At 38.1% G+C, this 23,970-nt stretch overlaps 1 long non-coding RNA gene across 2 annotated transcripts in view; it reads right to left on the minus strand.

Annotated features, from left to right (window-relative positions):
• The window catches only part of LOC127068941 (uncharacterized), a 222,979-nt gene that overhangs the window by 50,537 nt on the left and 148,472 nt on the right, over nt 1-23,970 (minus strand). The window contains exon 6 of one of the 2 annotated variants that reach the window (XR_007783253.1): nt 21,372-21,676. The exons of the other annotated variant lie outside the window; for it this stretch is intronic. This is a non-coding gene — a long non-coding RNA (uncharacterized LOC127068941). The remainder of the gene's footprint in view (nt 1-21,371; nt 21,677-23,970) is intronic. 2 annotated transcript variants of the gene reach the window in all.

Genomic DNA, 23,970 nt, shown 5'->3' on the forward strand with positions numbered 1-23,970 from the left:
AATCGAGCGGCATAAAGTAAAAGCATGGAAAGCAGCTCCTCTTTTTCCATCGTAACGAAATACAACGAGAGAACGAGGAGGATAAGTAGGTGGAGGAGGTGAAGGAGGGGGAGGAGAAGCTGGAGGTGATGTTGGAGGTGAAGGAGGAGAACGAAGACGATGAAAGTGAAAGCAGCTAAAACGTTTCGGCTGATCGTCTCGAATCGTCTTCGCGGTGAATCCTTATAAGAGAGACCGGCGCGAGCGAGGCGGATTATATCACGAGGGGTATAAAGTATATTTCGATGTATTACAGTTTATATTTATATATATATATAAGTATACACATACATATATACATACATATATATCATTGTATACACATAGATACATATATTTGTGTGTACAATGAGAGATATATATATATGTATATATATTATATAGGTACGCGTATATGTATATATACACATATATATATAGGTAAGCGAGAGCGCGAGTGCGTATACCTCGTGAACAGTAGCGGCGTGCCACAACCATATACGGATTCGAGAGAAGACTCGGTCTGCTCATCCGTAAGGTACTACGGCTGCCTTGAAAAATGCATATGCAAATTAATAAAGCTCGCCTTACGAGAAACCGAACGAACGGTCCTTAACGGTCGAACGACGACACCCTTTCGAAAGATTTTCTCGTTCGTTCGGACGTTGCTCTTCCCACCTAATCGATCCGCGTGCTCGTGCTCGTTCTCTTCGAATTCTTCTTCGAATTATTTTTACAAATGACATTTTATCGTTTATTGTAAAATAGAAAAAGAAAAAAAAGCATCTTGTCTAATCGAAATTATCAACTATATAAATAAGTAAGTGATCGTTGTTGATCGATTTTGAAAGAATCTTTCCGAGGACAATTTTCTTTCTTCCTTTTTTTTTCTCTTTCTTTTTTTTTTTTTCTTTTCTTCGTCACCTTATTGAATAATTAGATATTACACGATTGATTAAAGCGTTTGAATTGAATCGTCAGACAAAGATAATAATACGTATCAATCCATTTCGATAATTTTAAAACATCAGAAAACTTTCAAATTTTATTACAATATTTCATCTCATTTTTTTTCTTTTCAAGCGACATCCAATAACAACCGTTCACATTGGTTTAAATGGAGCACGAGAGCCCTCCCTACATTTCCTCTCGGCGTTAGCATAGATTTAAATAAATTTGAATAATGTTCTGCTCGCGCGTATAGAACAATGCTAAATCAATTGTAATTGTTAATAATCGTAATACGGTCGTCGTGTCGAGATGCATTGTCTCTTTCTCTTTCTCTCTTTCTCTCTCTTTTTCTCTCTTTGTCCTTTGCTTATTCTTTCTCTTTCTTTCTCTCTCTCTCTCTCTCTCTCTCTCTCTTTCTCTTATCGAAGCGAAAACTCGCTCCCGTCGTGATCTGGTTACATCGCTGCTACCCGTTACGTCGAGAGTTCGAAGTACTTACTTACATTCTTCCTCGTTCTCTCGTCCACCTCCTCTTTCGTGTTCCTGCTTCTCCCTCTCTTTCTCTTATTCTTTCTTTCCTCCTTTCTTTCTTTCTTTATCTTTCTCTATCGCACTCTCTTTGTGCCTCTTTTTACATCCTCTCGTATTTAGCGACGGCCACAAGCTGAGAAGGCAACCAGAGTAGATTACTCGTGACAAGAGCTTCGTTAGCGTTAAAGGAAAGTGAATACTCGGTGTAACTAGATCTTACAATTAATTACACGATTTCCGATAGAACCGGACGATAATGAAACGAGTTCGAACCTCGAGAACCTCTCTCTCTCTCTCTCTCTCTCTCTCTCTCTCTCTCTCTCTCTCTCTCTCTCTCTCTCTCTCTCTCTATAAATATATTTTATACTATCAATAAATGAAATGCCTTAAATCATACAATTTTATCGATAAGCATTCATCGTCGAAATAGGTTATTTCGTTTATGATTACACGATGATATTAAAGATCATGTGTTATGCATACTTACTCCATTTATACCTACTTATTTCTGGTATCGGTAAGAGTCACGATTATTGCCTTGAAAACGTAATAAGTTGACTAAGTAAAAATAATAAAAAGTGGACGAGACCAGACTATCAATTCGAACGCAAGAAACGCGAAAGCGATCGGTTTCATTAATGCATTATCGGGTATGCTACTACTCATCGAGAGAGTTCAGATCAGTAGCCAGTGATTAAAGTCAATTGACTTACGGTGAATTTTCTCTTCGACGTATTCATCACACGCAATAGAAGAAAAGAGAGAATAAGATAAGAGAAAATAATTGTTAACAATTATTTTCTCTTATCTTTTCAAACCATTATAATCGTATGCACGAAAGAATTCAAATTACTATCCGACGAAATTACGATTTAACGAAATCCTATTAGAAAATAATCTCACGAGCGAAAACTTACGTTTGAGATTTGGAATTTCAAGTCAAATATAAAAAAAAGAGTAGACAAAAAAGAAAGAAAACAGAAAAAATACATTGGCAGCGATGCATTAATGTCAATGATATTCTCGAAAAGAAATAAGCCGACGCTATCACGACCGATGAAACGAGAAAGGAGAGAAAGAGATACGAAGACAGAAAGACAGACAGAGACAAAACGAGAGAGAAAGAGAGAGAAAGGACACGATTAATCCTTCCCATTTGGAGCTACCTTATGTTAGGCCAAAACAAGCTCGAACTTTCTAAAACTCTTGATAGTATAACTCTTCGGCGACAAGTACAAAAAAAAAAGAAAAGAAAAAAAAAAGTAGAAAAAGAAAAAAGAAAAAAGAAGAAGAAGAAGAAGAACAAGAACAAAAACAAGAAGAAGAAGAAGAAAGACAGAAGATCCGAAAAAAAAGGAAAAAAAAAAAGCAGGAAAAAAAATAAAATAAAAGAGAAGGTACGAAAGAAAGAAAAAAAAAGAAAGAAAAAGAAAGCAAGCAAGCAAGCAAAGAAAAAGAAAGAAAGAAAGAGATAGTCTGGCCCGGTGACACGGTGAAATCGACAATACTCCTCGTAAAGTAGCGATATACCACGCGCGAGCAGCTTGTTCCCATCCCTACCACGTTGATCTACCGTTCACGATGTACAGGTATAGGCTACAGGTACTCACCGTACGTATGTACATCACCCCGACTCAGCTTCCTGCTCTCCCTTCCTCTTTTCTTCTTCTTCTTCTTCTTATTCTTTAAGTCTCTCTCTCTCTCTCTTTCTTTCTTTCTTTCTTTTCGTCTGTCCGTCTGTCTGTATGTCTGTCTATCTATCTGTCTATCTCTATCTCTATCTCTCTCTCTTTCTCTCTCTCTTTCTCTCTTTTTCTCTCATGGACCACTTCTATAGTCTACCCATACACGGATCCCAGTGAGGTCTCGACTCCTTTGCATGAAATTACATCTCTACCTTTGGACTTTACGTCCGGAGAAAATATGCCGCTTCGATCGCAGGTAATCTCTTCGTCCCCGGCGTGCACGCTTCCATTCTCTCGCTCGTGCCCCCAAAGTAAGTAAGTAAGTAAGTAAGTAAGGAAGTAGTAAGTACTTACGTACGCTCCCTTTTCTCGCAGGTACTATCGATCTTTGGTAGTCTCGCGATCTCGTTTCCATCCATCCTATCGCATCGTTTCTCGATTCTTATCATTCCCATCAACATACACATATATGTATATATTTGTTTCTTTAGATAAGTAGATATGGATATAATAGATAAAGAATAATCGCAGTCTTGATAGATAGGAATAATCTGAGCTTTTCTTTTTTCTTTCGGTGTTTGTTCTTTCGGAAATAAACGAAATATAATACGAAAAGATATATATATATATATCTCATCTATTTCTAAAGAATACATACACACATATACATATATATATGTATGTATGTACATATATATATATATACGTAAGTAACTTCTACGAGAAAGAATGGAGATTTTACGAGCAACCAAGCACGAGAGACTATCTTGCTCTCCGTTCAAGAAGACAAACGAACGAGAATCGCATGGAAGAAGAAGAAGAAGAAGAAGAAGAAGAAGAAGAAAAAGAAAGAAGAAAAGGAGAAAGAGAGACAGAGAGAGACAGAGAGAGAGAGAGAGAGAGACAGAGAATAGAGGAAACGAGAGAAAAGAGAGAGGAAAAGATACGTCGAGAAAGCACAGGGACAGTGTAAATACTCGATTCCGAGTAAATCTCGAGGTTTCCCTATTAGAAGGAGGCGGAAGTTCTTGCGTATTTTTTGCAAAGTCCCTCTCTCAGGAGACGGGAGTGTTGCGGTACGGGATCAAAGCATTGGACCGATCGGCCACCGATCGGATGCTGTGACTCTTTTCTGTCTGTCTTTCTCTGTCTCTCTGTCTCTCTCTCTCTCTCTCTCTCTCTCTTTTTCTTTTTATCTCCTTCTCTCTTTTTAAGTTCGTCTCCTTTTCAAGAGATTTTATTATACGGTATGGTCCGTTCTGTTGCGCTCCTGTGACGTCTGACTCGAATTATAATCAATGACCTCTTATCCTCTTCCCTCACCATCCTGGTCTTCGTAAAGTCCATCGGTAAAGGCGATTTCCATTAAAGTACGAAATTCCAATCCCCGGGATTTGAAGATTCAATCAACAAAATACATTCTCAATCGTTAGGAAAAAAGAAACCACGGGAGAGATTATAACCGTTCGTTGTCCAAGAGAGACGATCGTGTCGCGGCCTTATACGATAAAGAAAAGTTACTTAAATGTAAGTAGAATGATCGTGGCCGTTACTCTTCCAACTTTACCATATTCCATACTACGTAAGTACTTGTACAATTTCATTCTATATGGGATAAAAGATAACTATCCAACTTCATTTTCTATGTAAATGCATACAATAAAAACGAAGAAAGAAAAAATAAAAGAGAGAGAGAGAGAGAGAGAAAAAAAGGGAAAAAGGAAAAGAGAGAAGAAATAAAGCCCTTTTCAAATAACTTAACGAGAAATTAGATTTAGATAATTCGCAAGACTTAAATTAATTATCATTTCTCTCTCTCTCTCTCTCTCTCTCTCTCTATCCTTTATATAATTACTAAAACAACGATATAACGATAATATCTTTTAACGCCTCTCGCTTTATTCGCTTCGTCAATTAACACGAACTATAAGGAAAAGGAAAAATAACTTCTCGACGATCGAATGGGACGGGTTAATGTAATGCACGAGAGAGAAAGAAAAAACGAAAGAAAGAAAGAAACAGAGAGACAGAAAGAGAAAGAGAAAGAGAGAGAGAGAGAGAGAAAGAGAAAGACATTTGAGAATCTGATACGCACGCGATTAAGCGGTATAATTATCATGTAACCGATAAAAATGAAAAAGAGAGAGACAGGAGACACACACACACACATATATATACCGAGTATTATAGAGATGGAAGAAACTGGAGCTGCCTCGCGAGTATCGTTCGCAAAGAGGAAAATTAAATCTCCATCCAATGCAACGATGTTTACGGTTTGCCCGATGTAATATGAAGATGTACGTCGAGCGTAAACCCAGTGGGGAGCCCTCGCCGCGGTCGCGACACTACGATTTTAACCGAACGCGTCCGACATCATTGTAAATATCAAGGGCTATATGGCCTCGTAAACTACCCCCTTACTAGGTCGACCAAAGTCGTCTCAATCTCACCGAGCCCTTTCTCGCCCTACAACTTAGTATATATCCTTCTCTTTCTCTGCCTCTCTCTCTCTCTCTCTTTCTCTCTTTCTCTCTTATGGACACGCTTGCACCCCACTGTTCGAGTTGGCGATGCACGCGACCTGTACCATGGTATGAAAGAAAGATAGAGATGGAGAGACAGAAAGAGAGAGAGAGAGAGAAAGAGAAAGAGAGAGATGAGATTTTCTAATGCTATAAACGACGATCCTCTCGCGTTATTTTACGTTCTCGCTCTTCTACGATCACTTCACGTGAAAATGTTTATATGGGTAGATGTGTGTATCTATATATGTTTATTTATGTATTCAGACTTGTATCTAACGTATCCTTTGCGAACATAAGCGTGAAATATTCGATGGTAATCGAAATATTCGACCTTCGATCATATCACATCGTTCAATGTACACTTTTTTTCTCGTTTCGATAAGAATTTCTTAAAAGATAAATAAATAAATAAATAAAGAAATAAAGAAGAAAAAAATAATAAAATACGAAGTGATTTTTGTTGTCGATCGAGACGATATCCGATTGTTCTTTTTCTTTTTCTTTTTCTTTCTTATCTTCTTTTTTTTTTTTATTTTATTTCGACAAATACTTCGTCTTATACTTCGTCTCGAAAAGAGATCACGGTAATAACGAATAAAATAAAAAGGATGATAATGTTCGATAGAGCTTTTTTCTTCTATTATTAATAAACGTTCAATCATTTCTGATATCATTGTTATATATAAATTTATTCGCGCGATATGATTCTGATTCATTATTTTTTAAAACGCAAAAGTTAGTCAAATAAAACTGGTTAGATTGGTAATATTGAAGAGACAGAAAGAGAGAGAGAGAGAGAGAGAGAGAGAGAGAGAGACAGAAAAAAAAAGAAAAAATATAAAAAAAGCAAACGACATCGTGAAGTAACAATGACTAAGAAATAGTCTCTCCCACGAAACGTTAATCACACAGGATGTGTATCATGTGATTCACGCGTTATATCGATCGCGTGATAGATACTCACTTAGCTACTACTTTTAATAATAAAAACCGAGGAGATGTTCTATTCGCTTATGGTTCAACGTGACCTGGCATTTTCTCACGGTACGAAAAAACTCGTCGTATCATCGACAATAAGTAAGTAAGTAAGTAAGTAAGTAAGGTAAGAATATATCTATCCGAACAACTGAGTGTCCTGAGCACCACTGAGCTTATAATCAGTTGCGAGCTGGCTATCGTATTTGGTCGTGAAAAATAAAATCTTTCGCGCGAGCGAACGTACGAACGTACGAACGAACGAATGAACGAAGGAACGAACGAACGAACGAACGAACGAACGAACGGTCGGTACGTCTTAATGAGCCCACGGCTTCTACCCATAAGCTACGTCTTACTCTATAGCCGGGCACGACCTCATAAACAACACCATACTCGGCCGTAGAGAGTCGTCTCAATCTACCGAGCCAAGCTTTTAGGGTTGCCACGGAGAAAAAGAATAAAATGAAGAAGAAGAAGAAGAAGAAGACGAAGAAGAGAGAGAGAGAGAGAGAGAGAGAGAGAGAGAGAGAGAGGGAACTTTTTTTCTCCTTTCTAATTTCTCCTTCGAGCCATCGAACGATATTTTCTCGTATGTACTTACAATGTACATTATAGTCCATGATGTTACTACTACACGGTTGACCGGAAACGTGAGAACGGTCGCGCCATTATTTTAATAACGATGACGCGTAAGGTAATGATCAAAAAAAAGAAGATAAAAAAAGAAAAGAAGAGACGAATAAAAATCGACTTCGAACTCGTAACACGTAGTCGATGACGAATCAATTGAGATCAAACGATAATTCGTTATAATTAACGAGCTCTTTGTCTCACATTTACAGTATTATAGTATTTTATATATGTAAGTGACCCGGACTGGATTCCACCTTGTATCCTATAAACCAACGGACGAGACTTCTCTTTTCTTCTTTTGAACACCACAAATACCGACGTCTCGAAGCGAGAAAGGAACTTAACCTCGCGCATAATCGCGCGCTCGGATCGACGAATTAGCATTCGGTGGCTCTCGTTTTTCGGCCGACTGTTAAAAGAACCGGGAACTCACTTTACGGAACATTCGTCTTAATTAACCGGCCCGATAGCTTCGACGTGTTAAAGCTTTTTCTTCGTAGCTATGGACACGAGTTGAACGAGAAGAGAGTGTCGAGAGTTTTCGATGGAAACGAAACGAAACGAAACGAAACGAAACGAAACGAAAAAAGAAGAAGAAGAAAAGAAAAAGAAAAGAAAAAAAAACGAAACAAGAAAAAATGAGAAGAAATAAAAAAATTAATAACAATAATAAAATGTCGTGTTTCTTACGATTCCAAATGATCTATGATTCATGAAAGAAGAATCACCGACGAACTTCCTTTTGGACGCGTAATAAAATGACTGGATGGGGAAAAAAAAACAGAAAGAGAGAAAGAAAGAAAAAAAAAGGACAGAGATAAAGCGACGAAGAAAAGGATAGTAGACTAATAAGGCGTATTCCAAGGTACTATCCTTACGCAATATGATTTAATTCGTGACACCGATCGCCTATAAATTTTATCGAGAATATAATCGTAGTAGCGTGGCGTGCGCGAGCTATCGTGGACCGGGGAGATGTAAGAAGTTTAACTAAGAAACGACGTTTCTATTTGTCGTTGATTTATCGGCGACGATACGTTGGAATTTTAGATTTTGTCCCTTCTATCTATCTTTCTTTCTCTAACTATCTCTGAACGTTGCTCATCGATCGATCTCTTCCTTCCTTGAAACTTTTTCTTTTCTTGATTCTCCGTTTCGATATCAATCCGAGAGCACGTGTGTTTATAAAAAGATTACTTTTGGACTTCAAAAAAAAGAAGGAAATATATATATATACATACACACATACGTATGTATGTACGTGTGTAGGTATATATATTCTATATAAGATTTTTAGATTATTCTACACGTGTCAAATTTTTTTGAATATATTACACGTAATGATTCAAAAAAAGTTTACCTAAATATATATATATATATATATATATATATATATATATTTATATACATATATACATATATATGAAATTTCTCATACTCCTCCTTAATCCATCGTATTCGAATAAACCATATAAACGTAATTGATGCATGCCAAGAGGGAAAAGAGGTAAGAAAAAAGTGGTAAGAGACATTCAGCTGTAACGGAATGATGCACGATCGTGTATATGGAACGAGGCGAGACAGTGGCCGTAACTTCGCGGCTAATTAAAAAATATGAATTCAACGAGAGAGTCGTTTCGATAGAAAGGGGGAACGCACAGGTAGGGGGTGATTTGCGTACGAGCGACGAAACGACGAAAATACGACACTGGTCATATTTTCTTATTCTTTTTATTTTCTTTCTTTCTCTCTCTCTCTCTCTTTCTCAAATTCGCCGGAAGACAAACGGAGAAACTTTCTACGATACTCGCGCGTGCGCTCGCGCTCGCACCTTTTGCGTGGGTGGGCGAAATTGGGTCTGGCCGTTTTCTTTTCTGGACGCTCGCTTAAATTGCCCTCCTCGTGATAAAATAAATAAAGACGATGGGATTGGTAAGCGCGTACGTCTAATTTATATTCGTATAAATGCGAATTATATTGGACCTGCGCTAAGGATTTAAGAAAAATGAATATATGCATTACATAAATAATGCGAAATAGCCATGGCGCGAGTATCAAACCACAATATTCTGTGATCCTTCCTTTTCCACCACGTTTCAAGATATCTCTTCTGAGCCGCTGAATTACGTCAACCACGTGAGGAATTCTCAAATCTTACGATTAAAACTCGTCCTCGGAGCGAATAAAACGAATATTTCGTTGTAACTAATTTCGTTATGCGATTTCGATTATATAGCAGGTAATATAAGAAGTTCTCTTATCGATCGAAATTCGTATTTGAATTCGACGGTGACTATTTTTTTTTCTTTTTTTTTTTTATGTAAGAGAACCTATCAGAATAAGAAATAAGATTAAAATAATGTATTGTATTCGACGAGTTATTACATTCTTTTTTCTTTCGTTTTTTTCTTGTTCTTCCTTTTTTTTTTCTTTTTTAATAGTTCCTTCTAATCTCTCGAATTTCGAATTTATTTACGTTTACACCTTTTATGATAATAATAATAAAAAAAAAGAGGAAGAGAAAAGAAAACGGAAACTGAGAAAAGAGAAAAAAGTAGGCTTCTTTCTCGAAGGTCAACTTAATTGCTGATCAAAGTCCTTCTCTCTTCGCATTGACGTAACAAGTTGAATCTTTAAGAAGATCTTTGAAAGATCTATCACTTCTTTTTCTTACGTACCCATAGGTACATACCTGTCGCGAAACCGAGAAGAGCGGAAATCGATCTTTACGTGAAGTCGATCGATCGATCGGGATCGAAGTGCACTCGCGATAAATTTCCCTCATCTTTACGAGGCCGTGTCTCTCGTTCGATATCTCTTCTCCATCGGTCATTCCAAGATCTCTGTACGGGATAACATTGTCCACTTGTCTTTTCTCCTTTTTCTATCTCTTTCACACGTCACGTTCTGCATTTAAAATCTGTTCTTTTTCTAGAAACTTTTTCAAGCTGATTTATTGTTAGATCTAGACATTTAAACCTCTCTATATCTTTCACCTGTACTTATTTCTTTCGTTTCGGACTTTAATTAGTAGTTATTACCTTCGAAGCATTTTTAATTTTAATATATTCATCCCTTTTATGAATTGTAAATTTATATTTAATTCACTTTTAATTATCTGTAAATATTTAAAATTGCTAACTTTATTAATTTTATTCATATTTAATTAATAACCTATTTTATGCTGAGCACGGGAAAAATTCTTGGAAATTAAGCGGCTCGCGACGATCGAGGATTTGAATTTACGATAGTAGATTCGATTTGCTATGCATCTCTGTTCGATCCTTTTTTTTCTTTTTTTTGTTTCTTTTTATTATTATTATTTTCTTCTTCTTCTTTTCGTAAGGAATTTTATTAATAATCAACAGTTTGTATGCTTTACACACTTACAATAAAATATATGAAAGTACGTAAGACATAACAAAGTAGAATTATATTGCCTAGTCGCCGCTTAACTTAATAAGCTCAATCTATTTAAATTGAATAATAAAATTAAAATTTTAAATCGATAATCACGTCTTGTTTTATATTCAGATTCGGTTTGTATCACTTAATAACGCGTGAATATTATTCACAATTTTTTAATTATGCAGTCATTGAGGTATCGTCGAACCTATAGAAAATACTCTTCTTTTTTTGTGGTTGTAGCATCTTATATACCACATAAGAAATATTAAATAATACTAATTTAATAACGACCACGACGACGATGACGACGACGATGATTAAATAATGATAATAATTGTATGCATTTTCTTATTACGTGATAATGGCTCTTTTAATAACGATCACGATTAACAATATTCTTCTGAATTCGATCTCTTGTAATAATTGAAAACAATCAACTTGTTAAACAGCGTTGAATTAAAAGGATCACGATTATAATTTTCTTTCTCTCTCATACTTAATAATTTCACGAAATCGATTGGTTTGACTTTACAAGAGATACTCTTAGACAAATATCACCGTTCGAAAATACCGAAAATAGACGATACCACGAAGAGAAAGTAAGTACGTCGATAGAGCATAACTCATGAATACGATGAATCTTATCGACTCACCAATGGCAAGAAAGTCCGATCAAGATCGCCAAGATCGGATAATACTTTCGCCGCAGCAAGCCGATTTTTCCCTGCGACATCAATTGGACCGCCGTCGGCGTGCTTTGCATTTTCTTTTCGTGGTATAGATATTTACACACACATGTATATATGCATACATATATATACATACATAAGGTATATAAGAGAAGAGGACACATGAATCGAACGATCCATAGAAACAGCAGCGATCGGAGGCACACGCGAATCGGTATGAATTATTCGATCGGCTCTCGATCTCGACGGTGAACCGTTCGACTGTGAGAATTGCCGCTCTCTCTCTCTCTCTCTCTCTCTCTCTTTCTCTCTCTATCTTTCTTTCTCTTTCTCTATCTCTCTATCTCTCTATCTCTACCTATCTCTTTCTCTTTCTATAACGTGCGATTATGCGGGATAACCGAATGACTTCATTCGAGCGTGTCAGTGCTTGTGGAGAAAATCAAAAATCACGATGAATCGTGAGATCACGGATATCCCAAAGCATTTTCCATCTATTTACGTTGAATTTATAAACACCGGAAAGTTATTTCTTTTCCACAGTTATACTCGTACGTACTTATGTCCTCTATCTATCCGCGTATTTACTACGTATTTACCTTGATTATAATTCGATTCGTTTTAACCCTAACGTTAGATAGAAATTACGTCATACGACGATATTACGAGAATCTATTAAATCTACGATGCATCGGTGGGAGAAGGAGAGAGAGATAGAGAGAGAGACCTTCCTCTTATTACGATAATAATAATTAAGACTATCATCGATAGATATTCATACACACACACATATATATATATATGTATATAAAGATAGGTAAGTACATATCCTAACGGTAGGAGATATGTACAGGATGGAATTAATCGATTTATTAAAGAGTAATCGAGTAACTCAACGAGTTCCTGAAAATCTACTCGATACTCTTCGCTAACTCGTTGGCAAGATCTTCAAAAGAAGAAGATAAACCTATGTAAACGATTCGTACCTTCTACTATCGTGCTCGTTATCGTTCTCATTAGTACGATAATCGTCAATTATCGAGATAACACCTAAAGTATATCTCTCGTATCGGTCTATAGATAGGTAATTTTCATCGATAACCTTTTTAAACGTCTTAGATTCATTGCTTCCTCGAACGGTAAGAGGTAAGAACGGGGAATTCGCGCGAGTCTCTCGCTCTCTCGTGAAAGGCGAAACTGGTGCGAGTGACCTCTCGATTTTGTAACGTGAGAATTGAAAGCACCGAGATGAGAGAGACAGAAAGAGAGAGAGAACGAGATAGAGTAAGAAATAACAAGAAAGATCAACGCGTTTCTATTGATACGAATAACAAACATGAAGAGTGAAAGAGTGAGAGAGAGAAAGAGAGAGAGAAAGAGTAATGACATTAAGTGTCGTTTTAGAGACGATGAAGGACTACACACGAAACTGGCTGGATGAATGGTAAATGGGGAGCAAGAGAAGGATATGAAGAGGATGAAAAAGAAAAAGAAATACAGAGAGAGAGAGAGAGAGAGAGAGACAGACAGACACGATTTCTCAGATCTTCTCCGGTAGTATGCTCCGGATGCCGCCGCGAGCATCCGACTATCTCTTGATTAATGTAACACGGTGGATACCGTAGCGTTGATTATTTACGCGTCACCGTAGTCTGCGTGGGATGTAGCGAGACGCAACTCGCGAGAGACAGTCTCGTAATCAATTTTAACGATCGCCTTAAATAACGAGCCAAGCCAGGCCAGGCCAGACCAGACCAGACCAGACCAGGCGAGATCAGACCAGGCCAAGCCAACTCGAGCCAACTCGAGCCAAGCCAAGTCGTGCCATGCCGAATCGAGCTGAGTCCTCTTCTCGAGTGTTCGACCTCGGTAAGGAATACCGAAAAACCGAGTGGCCTCATGGCTCCTCCAAGAATTTATATCGCGTTCAAGATCGAGCAACTTCGTTCGTTCGTTTTCGTTCGCTTTCGTTCGGGTTCCTTTCCGAAATGTAACTCGGCCCTTTTTAATCGAGTCACGTAATGTTCCTTTTTACGTAACCATCATCGAGATAACCGATCTTTCTGTAATTAATAATAATTACAAATTTTCGAGATAAGCGTAACGAGATACTTCCCTAGGTAAGTACTCTCTTATAGGTTCACGGAACGTGGCTGAAATTGAACGAGTTATTCGACGTAAAACGAGCAACCTCTCGCTATTTTCAGATAAAACGGAAATCGGAAAGATAAATTAATCGTTTGTGTATTTTCAACGATCTGATCAATTTAATTAGTCGAATCGTTCATCTTAAAGAAATAAATCGTCGAGCGCGTTAATTTATTTATTTACAAATCTACTAATCTTCTTCTCTTCTTTTTTTCTTTTTTTATTTTCCTCTTCGTTCTCTCAATCGAATCTTTTGAAAATAATCTGTGGAATCTCGATGGCTAAGAATAATTAATTACTCGTACGGAACGATGATAATTCGTCTTGGCTTCTCGCGCGTGTCTTCGCCACTATCATCGGCCGTATTTCATCGGGTCTATCGGTTCGAATATCGCGACTCGATTGTATATACATACCTTGAACGGTCTGCAAGAGAGCCCACCACCTTCCCTCCCACCTCACCCTCGACTTCTCCCCAGACCTCTCCCACTCTAACCCTTTTGCATCGGCCCTGAGTCAGTCCATAATAATATCGATATTATCACCATAGTCATTATCTTTCGCCGTATACGTCCCGTTAGATTCGAATCTTCCGAACGAGGCCACCCTCCTTCCCTCTCGTTCACGCCTGATATACGCGCGAGTATAATCGTCTTGCATATATATATATATATATATATATATATATATATATATATGCATATATATATACACTTAGATATATACATACAGGTATATCTCTACAGGGTGTACTTATCTTCTTAATGCGCGTGGGATTCACTTTTTTTTTTAAGGATCAATTGAGGTCACAATAACGATGCAAAAAACAAATTCAGTATTTGCGTTACTACGGTATATCTCGTATCTATTCGATTCCCCGACGTCTCATAAAATTATGTTAATTTTAATTTTCTACCAAACGTTGCGAGATTACTTCTTCATTTTTTAGAAGAAATATTTTCATCGATAATCGTATCGGCAATTGCGATAAACTTTTCCGCAAGATAAATTTTCATAAGTTTTAAACGTTGATTAATAATGATCGTAAAATAACGTTATTAGCACGTCGTTAACAGTCGAATAAAGTTTAAATTTTAGATCATTTTATTGGGACGTTACGTTACCATTGCTTTTAAAATAGATATCCCGAGATAAGTGGCCCATAATTGGCGATTGATAATTATAATAATTATTCTCGAAAGAATATTAAACGTCGAAGCGTGGAAGGTCTCTCGAGTGAAAACGATAAGATGATACCTGTATACAAAAATTTACGTCACGTTCTTCGCTTTAATAAAAGCAGAATTCCTCTTCTCTCTCTCTCTCTCCCTCTCTCTGCCTGTTTCTTCAACCTTTTTTGTAATTTTTATTTCGATTTGGAGCATCTCCTATCTCCCTCTCGTTCTCCTTCTTATTCTCTCGAGTTTCGTGGCAGTGCGCTGTCGCCGAAGTTCGGAGTTCGGGATTCTTAATTGTGCTGCTTTACGAGGCACTCTTCGAGTCCGTCGGTGGATTACGGGCGTAATTTACGGCTCGTAAAGTACGAAGAGTAAGAGGACAGTCTCCGATTTCGGTTTGACGACCGGACGTGAGCTCGAACGGGTGACCGGCCAAGGAAAGAGAGCGAATCTCACCGATCTCTCTTTCTATCTATCTCTCTCTCTCTCTTTCTCTCTCTTTTGCTTTTCTCTCTATCTCTTTTCCTCTCTCATAAATATGCACGCACGTAATTCACAAGCGATCGGAGGATAGTGGGAGGGAAAGATATTCCAGAAACGTCGTTGGATCATCGATCAGACGTTGAACATCGAAGAAGAAGCTTCGATAACTCGCTTCGCGTTTCGTAACGCCGAGAGAATTCGTTTTCGAGCGAATCTTCTTCTCTTCTCTCTTCTCTCGTCTCTCTTTCTCTTAAAGAGGATCGTCCGATGTCGCAAGACACTCGACGTTATTTTCGACCTTAAGAGAGCTCGACCGAGAGCTCTACACCTGCACGACCGAGTCGTCCGTCGAAGGTTTACGACGATACCAGCGAATATCCGAGACATTTTATGGCGTAGATCTCACCGATAAAAAAGGGGAAATTATCGGCGGAGGAGTTCGTGGAACGCTTTAGGCGCGGTAGCTCACGGAAGCTGAGCTTTCCTTCGAGAAAGAAGAGAAGACTATACGCGTTCGAGAGAGTCGTAGAGAGCAAGAGAGAGAGAGAGAGAGAGAGAAAGAGATAGATATATGCATATATTCGCCGTTTTTTCCGTTAGCTCAGCCGAAACTTATAACGTTCGAACGAATCGAGATCATATCGATAGGTATGCATGTGCGTACGTAGAAATATAAATAAAAAATTTTCCGCTTAGGAAACTGGATTGGTATTCTTTGAGAAAAAGAAAAGAGAAAGAAAAAAAACAAAAAGATCTTGTCCCGTTGGTATCGATCGAGAGATAAGAAATTAATCTAACAATCGATGTATCAATACGAGTTCGACGAACGACGAAAAATAAGTTAGCCTTGCGAAACTTGAAGAATTAATGAATTCGATTCGGAATTCCTATCGCAGATCTCAATAATTTCTATATATAAATCATATTTTATTGGAACGTTTCGATTAACCAGTTCGTAAGTGTAACGTCGCCGACTTTGGCCCGTCTTTTTCAACGAAGCAACGATCACGATGACGAGTCGAAATGAGCTGGAACAAGAGAATAAAAGAAATAAAGAAAGAAAGAAAGAAAGAAAGAAAGAAAAAAAGAAAGAAATATAGAGATAAATAAAGAGAGAAAAAGACAGAAAAAGAAAGAGAGAGAGAGAGAGAGAAAGGTACGAGGTGAACTACTTGCTTTTTATTCGACGCGTCTTCTGGCCCCGGGCAGCTGCCATTATTACGCGTACAATTAGCGGGGCTCTCGTTTGGCACGATTAACGAGCGATTTGCGCGTAACGACGTCGATTTTTCTGCCAGTGAAATCGTCACGGTGTACCGATACCGATCGTTCTCCTCCACCTCTCTCCCACCACCACCTCCCCCTCCTCCTCCTCCTGAATCTTCTTCTTTACGAATGAACAAACACGATTCCACGAAGGATACGTAACCTTCGTCGCGACGAGTCGCGTCAAGTCGATTTGATTCGATTCGATCGGGCCCGCGCGAAATCGTCGTATTTCTTCTCTCACGATTGAGAAAACTTTCGCAAGGCATCCTTCGTAAAACGAATACGAAGCTGTTCCGACGACGACAAAGATGATTCGAGTCATGATGAGAACGATAGCTCGAGTTTACGGTCGATCGTTGGATTTTAAGAGAGAGAAAGGATTCGATAATTATTGACGATCCAGATAAAATGATGGAAAAGTTAGATATTCAAAATTGAAAATCAGTTACGAGAGAGAGAGAGAGAGAGAGAGAGAGAGTAATCTTCCAGATGATTTCACAAGTTTCTCTCTCTTTCTCTCTCTCTCTCTTTCTTTCCATCCGTCTATCCGTCCATCTAGATGTCTATTTCTGTCGATCTTACTGTCCGTCTAGATTGGTCTGTCTGTCTGTCTATCTATCTGTCTATTTTCCTTCATCTCTGTCTCATTCCATATTTCTCACACTCTTTCCCTCTCTCTCTCTTTTTTCTCGAGGATATACGTATATCGGCATAATCGTAACCTTTCGTACACATATACGCATCTTACAACGGCGTAACATCTTGCGTTTGACTTTCTCCAATTGCGGAGCATCGCATGGTTCGCGAATAGGTGCGTTTAGAAGAGTAAATCGTCGAGTTCTCGCACTGCGTATGTATCCACATACACACACACACACACACATATATATATAATATATAATTCGATATAACGCTTTGGATTGATAGAACCACAACGTAGAAGTTGGGGTAAGCGGAGCGAGGAGAAGCAAAGAGGGATGGAGGTCAGGCAGGGAGGGGTTAGGTGCCCATTAAACTTTACTCCTCTCAACACTTGGAAAGGTACATTTCGTGGTGGTGAAGTTAACCAAAAGCCTGGAGGCATACTTCTTCGTCGAGTATATTTTACGTATGTACGTTTCTACGCACGGGTTAAGATTCTCGAGCGTAATCGACAAAATTCACTATCTATCTATCTATCCTTTACTTTTTTTTCTATTTTTTCTCTCTCTCTTTTTTTTGAGAATACTCCATGGATATCATCGAATTATAACTACTTGGAGTATTATACTACTAGGACCATTCCGATTCCGAAATCATCCTCGGGGCCAAGTAAGACGATTACGTTGTTACAATCTCTCCCTCTCTCTCTCTCTCTCTCTCTCTCTCTCTCTCTCTCTCTCTCTCTCTCTCACATACACACATACACACACTGTAAACTCGCAATAAGAGTTCTCCCGATCCTCGTGTGAAAGCTAATGGAGATTCGTTCGCGTTAAAGAAGATGCGAGAAACCGAAAGGCTATCTCAAAAATTATTACCGATTTGCGCGCTCTCGATACACCGAACGCTTTCGAAATTCTTTGCGTTCTTACATTCTCGCGGTCTTCGATCTCAACAACATCTCCTTAAGAGAACCATGTGAAGCAACGAAAATTCCTAACAATTTTTAATTGAACAAATTTTATATTTTTCTACATTTAGTACAGCACCTAACGGTGCTTAATCAATGAAACTGAAGTGCCTAATATGAGACCCCCTCCTCCCTTCCCATATAATAATATTTCCATATGGAAGTGTTGTTGCAATAACGCGGCAATGTTTTAGATATAATTGAAGCAAATAACAACATAGTCCGTATGAGATTACCGTTCATCCGGAAAGGATTGTATCAATAAGACGCCGATAATTAATATTTTTTCATAAGAACATATGTATGAATAAATAAATAAATAAATAAATGACGAATATAGTAATAGGAAAGCTCTATAATTATTATCCATTCTATTACCCGATATTTAATCAAATATAAATGGAATCTGATCGTGTCGTTCGGTTCCGTTATATTAATATTATACCAATAAATTCGTAACTTATTAAAATAAATAAGAACGTCGTCCACACGAGATTGCTGTAAACGCGGAAACGATTGTATCGATGATACGTCAATTAATTTATTAAATTCTACTTAGTAAAACTACTTAGTAGATAGATACATATGTATTATATATATATATACATATATATATATATATAAATAACGAAATAATTATAATTTTTATCCTTTCTATTTGCTTACATTTAAATTCAAATTGAAGAGAAAATCGGATCTCGTGTGGTACGAAACTCTTTAACCCTAATACTATACCAATAAATTTGTTCCAGTTGAAAATGTATAATCATCGAGAAATTATAACCGATATAATATAAAATAATAATTATTATTATTATATAAATATTTACCATGCTTGCTTGCTTGTTTGTTTGTTTCGTTCGTTCGTTCGTTCTTTCGTTCATTTGTTTGGGTCACGAGGAACGAGAGAATCGACGTCTCAGTAGCGAAGGTGGTAGTCGGATCCGGTTGAATCATGCTTCTTCTTCCATGGTATATACGGGAGTCAATTGGACGGTTAGGCCGTCTTCTCTTTGGACGAAGGGAGAGCGCGAGTTGCTCTCGCGAGCTAAGCCTGAGAGCAGAGGCGCCTTCATCTTTACGACGAGGTGTCCTCGTAATTCCCGTTCCCTCTCTCTTTATTCTTCTTCTTCTTCTTCTTCTTCTTTCTCCTTCTGCTTCTTCTACTTCTTCTTTCTTCTCTTCTTCCTCTTCTTCTTCGATACCCTTCTCAAACATCCCTCTCGCTCTTACACTTTATTTCATGGCTCGCATACGAACGTACAATAACGTCGTGAAACCTCTCTATTCGCGATTAGTGAACTCTGCTAGAAAGACTATTAACGATTTGTTCTAAAATCTAATTTTAATTTAGTTTCTCTAACCTACCTCTTTCATCTTTGTTTCTTATAATTCTTTTTCATATCTAACGAATAACGTAAAAGAAAAGAATATGTATGTATACATACATATATATATATATATATATATATATATATATTATATAAATAGATAGATTTTATAGATACGTATTATGTAAATTATTGCATAAGATATCGGTAATATTTCGTCTAGCGCTTTCGTGATTTAAATTTTGTCGTTTGAAACGTTACGGGTTTTTTGTTTTCGTAGAAATAAATATTGAATAACTTATGGTTCCAACAGGGAGGCTTTTTAAAAATCTAAGCGTGAGTATAGCACGAGAGTTCGGCGATAGGGTCGCGATCGCACGGCAGGAGTGAGAACAAGTGGCACTCGTTCGAATCACGCCGGAAGCGATGCTGCTAGAGAGAGAAAGAGAAAAAGAGAGACTTACTCTCTTCTTCTTCTTCTTCTTCTTCTTCTTCTTTTTCTTCTTCTGTACTTGCAACATAGTGCTTCGGGAAGTGCAACACGTATCTACTTCTAGCAATGGTCCTTACATGCCACTCGTGAGCGTAAGTCCAACGGGACGGCGATGTTACATCGAATGTGGTCGTTCCGCGTGTGAAACGTCTCTCCTATAACCCCTCGATCTTATTTTCATTTATCACATACCCGTATAATCCGTAACTACGAAGGACTCCCCACAAACAAAAGGATATTCGAACGAAATGTTTTTGCAATTGGTTAAATACCTCTATAAACAAATCGATGCGTCATTGCTCGCGTAACAACACCGACGGTAACAGCAACGACAAGGACAACAACGACGATAACAGTAACAAAGAAAAAAACACAACAAAAGAAAAAGAAGAAGAAAAAGAAAAAGAAAAAGAAAAATACGAAGAAGAAGCCCAATCAAACACAAATCAGTGTCTAAAAAAGTCGAGAAAGATCGTTGCCATTTTTTTGCGCTTAGGGCAAAAGGGGTGAGAGGTCTCATTTGACTCTCACACGAGCTGGCTATTTTATTTAATCCTTGATTTACGGATGCGAATGTGGATACGACCCCCTTCTCGCGACGCATTCTCCCTTGAGAAAAAAGAGAGAGAGAGAGAGAGAAGGAGAAAAAGGGAGAGGGAGAAAGAGAGAGAAGGAAAAGGGAGGAAGGGAAAGAGGGAGGTAGATGGTACGCTGCGGGCACACACGGGAAGATGCCTCGAAGATAAGTACCTTCAGAAGAAGTGGGGGGAGGGACCGACCGAGATGCATAACTTAACCCTACGCTCCACAGTATGTAGGGAGAATTTAATCTCCTCTTTTCTCTCTCTCTCTCTCTCTTTCTCTTTCTTTCTCTCTCTCTCTCTCTCTCTCTCTCTCTCTCTCTCTCTCTCTCTCTCTCTCTTTCTTTCTTTCTTTCTTTCTTTCTTTCTTTCTCACAGACACAACATGCAGTCGGATAAAATAAATAAATAGGACGCCTTCGAAATATGTCCCTCGTCCAACTGATATATATATAGAGCGACTACCATCTCGAAGGAATTCTCAAGATGGCCAAGAGGGATTCTCCTTCCTTACACGTTTATTCTCTCTCTCTCTCTCTCTCTCTCTCTCTCTCTCTCTCTCTCTCTCTCTCTATTTTTCTCTCTTTTTTCTCTCTCTCCTTTCTTTCTTTCTCTCTGTAAAAGATCAAGCATTCCAGACTAGCTACAACAGAGATGATACCTTCAAGTTTATTTCCACCTACACAATCGTTGATTCCAATCCGTTAAATAACGTTAATTTTGTTAAATAAATATTATCCTTTTTGATCCTGATTTCTTCGATAGATTATAAGAATAAATGATACGGTTTAACTATTCAAAGGCATCGATAATCCTGTAATCGTTGTGAGACAGGCTAAGTAAGAATAATTTACTAACTTGCGAACGATGAAATTGATGTCGATGAAGGAAACGATGATTCACGCGATGATCGTGGACTGAAAGTCTCGATCGTATCTCTTCGGTTATCGTCGAAGAACATTGCGATAGCGGAAGAAACGGCTTGTTGGATGGTACGCCTGGATCGGTGGATCATCGATACTCAATACGTTGGATGAATGTGTGTGGTTGAACGATTGGGAGATGCGGCTGATGACCTAGCCACGATCGGGCCATCACGTCCTCTACGGGCTCTTGGCTATCCCCAGATCTCGCTCTATATAATTTGGAGCGCTCACGTGACCCTGAAACAACCGGGGTCAACGCTACATTTGTAATCATCGAGTCGCCGGCGCGACCTGTTCGCACGTTGTTCTCCTCGCCCGTTACCGTACGATGGTAAAAGGGCGAGAGCTCGTGATATCTCGTGATACGATGACAACAGTCGTCGAATCGATCTATAGCTTCTACTATCGATCTTTCTTTTTCCCTCTTTCTCTGTTTTTTTTGTTCTTTTTTTTTCAAAAAAAAAAAAAATATCACGATATCCATCGAATCGAATTTTTAGAACGTATGATACTTATGGAACGATAATTAATATAGCTTTATGATCGTTATATAGATACATCAATGTGTAATAAAAATGTAAAGTTACAATTGTAAAGGATAAAAAATATATTGATCGCTTGTTTAAAATTTGAATAAAGATTTTCGATCGATGGTGTTAATGCTTAACACGATGATCCATCGAAAATAGCAAATGCATGCATTATACGCACACACGTACGTTTACTAAAGTACTAGCGTATCCTGAAAATGAAGAAACTGCAGAAATTACTTTCGCTGGTTAAATCGGAAAAAAAGGAAAGGAAAGAGAAAAAAAAAAGAAAGGAAATAAAGATCGAGCGTCCCATTACCTACTCCCCCGCCTATCGAGCTCCAACTTGCGAAACGTTTGCGTCCACGCGAGTATAAGAGCACGTAATCGCAGTTTAGAGGTGAAACGCGTGTCTGGTGGCTCGAAATCTTCGGTGATTTGCGTAAATCACGACGGTAAATAATAATTTGCGAGCTTACTCGCTCGCACTCCTTTGAGCAAGTACCTACCAAGCGATAATTTAGAAACGGTTGCTATAGAACGAAGAAGAAGAAGAAGAAGCATTTACAATGAACGACGAAACATCGTCGATTACTGTAGAATCGAATGTTATATAATCTTTCTCTATCTATCTCTCCCCCTTTTTTATTTCTATCGTTTTTTCTTTGAGTCTTGTGCGATGGGAACTTACGAGAATTCGTATATAATATAAAAAGAAAGAAAGAAAGAAAAAAAAAAGAAGATAATTTCATCAAAATCAAATCCAAATTATTTAGTTAGTGACTGTTTGCCCTTTCGCTCCTTTTCGTATCTTTTTCATCCTTCGATCAAAGTCGTTGAGAATTTCTTTCTATCTCTTTTTCTTCTTTTTTTTCTTGTTTTCTCTCTCTCTCTCTCTCTTACACACATCTGCGTTACATTAAAACATAGTTATCGATCGTTCCGTCTCATTCAAGATTTTCACTGTGTTTAAAAGTGTTTATGAGAAAGACAAAGAAAGAGAAAAAAAAGAGAAGGAGAAAGAGAAAGAGAGAAGAGGGTGTCGTAACATAGCCTGGCAGATGGTGATCCGACAAACGCGAGGAAGGTACCCAACGAAGATTAGATCGATTTTTCATGGCTCTAAGAAAATCGCTCTCGACTACTACACTCGGCTAACAAGCGCCAGATGCAAATCGGACCGCGGTCGAGCGCATATTCGTTTCTTAACGGGTGGGCTCTACGAGATAATGCCTCCTCCTCGACTCACTCACTCTCTCTCTGTTTCTCTCTCTCTCTCTCTCTCTCTCTCTCTCTTTCATTCTCTCGATCTTTTTTCTCTTTCTCTTTCTTCCCGGTGAGAATGAAACCTAGAAACGGTGCCTCTTGCGAGACGAGATCAAGCGCGAATCTGGCAAGGCCGGAGAGACGTGAATTAAATCCCTGGAACGATACGGTGGTCACGAACTAGACGAACCCCGTGAACGCTAACTTCTATCTACGTTTACGGTTTACGGTGTATGAGATATACTTGTGCGAGAGTTCCTTTTCTCTCTCTCTCTCTCTCTCTCTTTTTCTCTTTTCTTTCTCTTACCATTTTCAGAAGAGAGAAAGAGAAAGAGAGGGATGGAGAGAGTAAGAATTTTTCATCGTTACATCAGATTATACCTGACATATACCCCGTTTTGCCGTGAACAACAACACATATTCGATGCTTCTCCAAGTATTTTCTCGATCGTGCCACGAAACGATACATACTTACTTACTTAACATTACTTACTTACTTACTTACTTACTTCGACTTGATATATAAATACGTATACTATTTCTACCTTAGAATGACTGTATCTTTTTCTTTTTTCTTTTTTTCTTTTTTTTATTTCTTTTACAAGATCGGAAGCAAAAAGTTTGTGTTTCGTAAAACGAGGAGCAACGTGTCGTTATGATCACGATTACAATATAATCCGAAAGTCGTCGTGGTAAATCGAACCATCGTCGGTGCAGCAAATTCAAAGTAGTTAG

Source organism: Vespula vulgaris, chromosome 14, assembly GCF_905475345.1.
Source record: "Vespula vulgaris chromosome 14, iyVesVulg1.1, whole genome shotgun sequence".
In the NCBI taxonomy this organism is placed as follows: Eukaryota; Metazoa; Arthropoda; class Insecta; order Hymenoptera; family Vespidae; genus Vespula; species Vespula vulgaris.